This window comes from Melospiza melodia, chromosome 17 (genome assembly GCF_035770615.1).
Source record: "Melospiza melodia melodia isolate bMelMel2 chromosome 17, bMelMel2.pri, whole genome shotgun sequence".
In the NCBI taxonomy this organism is placed as follows: domain Eukaryota; kingdom Metazoa; phylum Chordata; class Aves; order Passeriformes; family Passerellidae; genus Melospiza; species Melospiza melodia.
In genome coordinates this window covers 15,778,662-15,783,661 of record NC_086210.1, presented here as the reverse complement: position 1 = coordinate 15,783,661, position 5,000 = coordinate 15,778,662, and positions in this window count along the sequence as shown.

Here is a 5,000-nt window from a genome sequence, read left to right as displayed (position 1 = left end):
CCCTTCTCTCTCGGCCTCGCGGGGAGATCGCCCCCGGTTCTCCGGCAGCCCTTCTCTCTCGGCCTCGCGGGGAGACCGCCCCCGGTTCTCCGGCAGCCCTTCTCTCTCGGCCTCGCGGGGAGACCGCCCCCGGTTCTCCGGCAGCCCTTCTCTCTCGGCCTCGCGGGGAGACCGCCCCCGGTTCTCCGGCAGCCCTTCTCTCTCGGCCTCGCGGGGAGACCGCCCCCGGTTCTCCGGCAGCCCTTCTCTCTCGGCCTCGCGGGGAGATCGCCCCCGGTTCTCCGGCAGCCCTTCTCTCTCGGCCTCGCGGGGAGATCGCCCCCGGTTCTCCGGCAGCCCTTCTCTCTCGGCCTCGCGGGGAGATCGCCCCCGGTTCTCCGGCAGCCCTTCTCTCTCGGCCTCGCGGGGAGATCGCCCCCGGTTCTCCGGCAGCCCTTCTCTCTCGGCCTCGCGGGGAGATCGCCCCCGGTTCTCCGGCAGCCCTTCTCTCTCGGCCTCGCGGGGAGATCGCCCCCGGTTCTCCGGCAGCCCTTCTCTCTCGGCCTCGCGGGGAGATCGCCCCCGGTTCTCCGGCAGCCCTTCTCTCTCGGCCTCGCGGGGAGATCGCCCCCGGTTCTCCGGCAGCCCTTCTCTCTCGGCCTCGCGGGGAGATCGCCCCCGGTTCTCCGGCAGCCCTTCTCTCTCGGCCTCGCGGGGAGATCGCCCCCGGTTCTCCGGCAGCCCTTCTCTCTCGGCCTCGCGGGGAGATCGCCCCCGGTTCTCCGGCAGCCCTTCTCTCTCGGCCTCGCGGGGAGATCGCCCCCGGTTCTCCGGCAGCCCTTCTCTCTCGGCCTCGCTGTGCCAAGCTTTTCCGGGAAAGACGGGAGCCGGGACAAAGCCACAGACAGACTCGTCCCGGCTAGGCGGCACCTCCTCTGCCCTGCCGACCGCACCAGCACGGTCGCTCCCTTCCGCCTTAAACACAGGCACGGCATGAAACCAACCTGTGGGGATGCGGCCCGTCACCTCGCTCCCATAATACGGACAGATGAGTCCGAAGGCGCCCAAGCCTCCAAGGGGACTGATGGAGCTCGACCGGGAAAAGGCGCCACCGCAGGCCGCCTCTTACGATGAGGCAGCCGGAGGCAGCCGGCAACAGCGACCCCTTGGTGAACTTCCGCAGCCGGCCGGGACAACAGGTCTACCCAGCACCGGCCGAAATACGACTAAGTCCCGCCGGATCCGGGGTAGACCTGGTGTCCCGCCGCATCCGGGGTAGACCTGGTGTCCCGGGCTCCGGGGTAGACCTGGTGTCCCCGGCCACGGGGTAGACCTGGTGTCCCGCCGGACCCGGGGTAGACCTGGTGTCCCCGGCCACGGGGTAGACCTGGTGTCCCCGGCCACGGGGTAGACCTGGTGTCCCGCCGGATCCGGGGTAGACCTGGTGTCCCGGGCTCCGGGGTAGACCTGGTGTCCCCGGCCACGGGGTAGACCTGGTGTCCCGCCGCATCCGGGGTAGACCTGGTGTCCCGCCGGCCCCGGGGTAGACCTGGTGTCCCCGGCCACGGGGTAGACCTGGTGTCCCGCCGGATCCGGGGTAGACCTGTTGTCCCCGGCCACGGGGTAGACCTGGTGTCCCGCCGGACCCGGGGTAGACCTGGTGTCCCCGGCCACGGGGTAGACCTGGTGTCCCCGGCCACGGGGTAGACCTGGTGTCCCGCCGGATCCGGGGTAGACCTGGTGTCCCGGGCTCCGGGGTAGACCTGGTGTCCCCGGCCACGGGGTAGACCTGGTGTCCCGCCGCATCCGGGGTAGACCTGGTGTCCCGCCGGCCCCGGGGTAGACCTGGTGTCCCCGGCCACGGGGTAGACCTGGTGTCCCGCCGGATCCGGGGTAGACCTGGTGTCCCGGGCTCCGGGGTAGACCTGGTGTCCCCGGCCACGGGGTAGACCTGGTGTCCCGCCGCATCCGGGGTAGACCTGGTGTCCCGCCGGCCCCGGGGTAGACCTGGTGTCCCCGGCCACGGGGTAGACCTGGTGTCCCCGGCCACGGGGTAGACCTGGTGTCCCGCCGCATCCGGGGTAGACCTGGTGTCCCGGGCTCCGGGGTAGACCTGGTGTCCCCGGCCACGGGGTAGACCTGGTGTCCCGCCGCATCCGGGGTAGACCTGGTGTCCCGCCGGCCCCGGGGTAGACCTGGTGTCCCCGGCCACGGGGTAGACCTGGTGTCCCGGCGGCCCCGGGGTAGACCTGGTGTCCCGGGCGGCGGGGTAGACCTGGTGTCCCCGGCCGCGGGGTAGACCTGGTGTCCCGCCGGCCCCGGGGTAGACCTGGTGTCCCGCCGGCCCCGGGGTAGACCTGGTGTCCCGCCGGCCCCGGGGTAGACCTGGTGTCCCGGGCCCCGGGGTAGACCTGGTGTCCCGGCCGCCGGGGTAGACCTGGTGTCCCGCCGGCCCCGGGGTAGACCTGGTGTCCAAGGCCCCGGGGTAGACCTGGTGTCCCCGGCCACGGGGTAGACCTGGTGTCCCGCCGCATCCGGGGTAGACCTGGTGTCCCGCCGGATCCGGGGTAGACCTGGTGTCCCCGGCCACGGGGTAGACCTGGTGTCCCGCCGGCCCCGGGGTAGACCTGGTGTCCCGGGCGGCGGGGTAGACCTGGTGTCCCAGGCCCCGGGGTAGACCTGGTGTCCCGGGCCCCGGGGTAGACCTGGTGTCCCGGGCCCCGGGGTAGACCTGGTGTCCAAGGCTCCGGGGTAGACCTGGTGTCCCGCCGGCCCCGGGGTAGACCTGCTGTCCAAGGCCCCGGGGTAGACCTGGTGTCCCCGGCCACGGGGTAGACCTGGTGTCCCCGGCCACGGGGTAGACCTGGTGTCCCGGCGGCCCCGGGGTAGACCTGGTGTCCCGGGCGGCGGGGTAGACCTGGTGTCCCCGGCCGCGGGGTAGACCTGGTGTCCCGCCGGCCCCGGGGTAGACCTGGTGTCCCGGGCTCCGGGGTAGACCTGGTGTCCCCGGCCACGGGGTAGACCTGGTGTCCCGCCGCATCCGGGGTAGACCTGGTGTCCCGCCGGCCCCGGGGTAGACCTGGTGTCCCCGGCCACGGGGTAGACCTGGTGTCCCGCCGGCCCCGGGGTAGACCTGGTGTCCCGGGCGGCGGGGTAGACCTGGTGTCCCCGGCCCCGGGGTAGACCTGGTGTCCCGGGCCCCGGGGTAGACCTGGTGTCCCGGGCCCCGGGGTAGACCTGGTGTCCAAGGCTCCGGGGTAGACCTGGTGTCCCGCCGGCCCCGGGGTAGACCTGGTGTCCAAGGCCCCGGGGTAGACCTGGTGTCCCCGGCCACGGGGTAGACCTGGTGTCCCGCCGCATCCGGGGTAGACCTGGTGTCCCGGGCGGCGGGGTAGACCTGGTGTCCCGCCGGATCCGGGGTAGACCTGGTGTCCCCGGCCACGGGGTAGACCTGGTGTCCCGCCGGCCCCGGGGTAGACCTGGTGTCCCGGGCGGCGGGGTAGACCTGGTGTCCCCGGCCCCGGGGTAGACCTGGTGTCCCGGGCCCCGGGGTAGACCTGGTGTCCCGGGCCCCGGGGTAGACCTGGTGCCTCACCGTCCCCATCGAGCCCGGAGCCGGGCAAAGCTCACAGCCTCATATCACCCCGGAGCCAGACGGCTCGATCGGCCCCGTCCCGCGCAATGAACCCCACCCCGCTTTCCAGATTAATACCTACTTCATGGCCGCTCTAGTCGCTTGGAACGAGAAACTCATCCGGAAAAAACAAACAGACAATAACGATTGGCACATTTTATTTCTCCTCCTTTCGTATCCAGAGCACTCCCAGCCGAGCCGACGGGCAACCCGTGCCCCGTGGTCTGCCTGCTGACACGCTGAACTGGCGAAACAGCGCCCCCGCCCCCGCCCCCGCCCTGTCCCACCCACGCCCTCCTGAGAGCCTACACAGCCCGGCCCCCCTGGCCCCGATGCGGCTCGCCCCGCCCCGCCCCGCCCCGCCCCGCCCACCGGTAGAGGCGGCCGCCGCCGGCACCACCGCCAGCACACAGGCGGCCACTTTCGGGCGGGTTCTTTCACGGTCCGCAGAGGTCTTCCGCCCTCGACCTCAGTCCAGGGGGCCGTGGGGGCTCGGTGCCGAGGCGCCCGGGGCCGGCACGAAGCCGCCGGCCCTTGGCCCTCGTCCGCACACAGACACAGATACAGCGCCACACCCACCGACCCCCCCCCCCCCCCCGTGCGCACGCTCACTCCCCAAGGTCATCCCTTCAGGCCACCACACCGCCCCCTCGCCGCCCCCCGCCACCTGCCCCCGCCCCCCCGCCGGGCAGCGGGGCACGCCCACCCGCCCGCCCGCCTGCCTGGCTGCCCGTCCGCATGCACGCTCTCGCGTGCCCTCACTCCCTGGCCCTGGCCCCGTCCCCGTCCCCGCCACCGCCCCCTGCCCTTACCCCTGCCCTTGCCGTCTCTGACGGAGCCGCCCACGCCCGTCGGCGGTTGGGGGCACCCCACCCAGCCTCTCCCATCAGCCTCCCTGGCGCCGTCTGCATACTTTTCCCGCTTGCTAGGCACCCGTAGAGGAAGGCCGGCCAGGGACCACAGGTCTAGCCACGGGCTAGGCGGCCGTGAGCTAGGGCCGGCGCGGGACACCAGGTCTACCCCGGGGCCAGCGGGACACCAGGTCTACCCCGGGTATTAGGACACCAGGTCTACCCCGGGGCCTTGGACACCAGGTCTACCCCGGGGCCTTGGACACCAGGTCTACCCCGGGGCCTTGGACACCAGGTCTACCCCGGGCCCTGGGACACCAGGTCTACCCCGGGCCCTTGGACACCAGGTCTACCCCGGGCCCTGGGACACCAGGTCTACCCCGGGCCCTTGGACACCAGGTCTACCCCGGGCCCTGGGACACCAGGTCTACCCCGGGCCCTGGGACACCAGGTCTACCCCGGGGCCCGGGACACCAGGTCTACCCCGGGGCCTTGGACACCAGGTCTACCCCGGGCCCCGGGACACCAGGTCTACC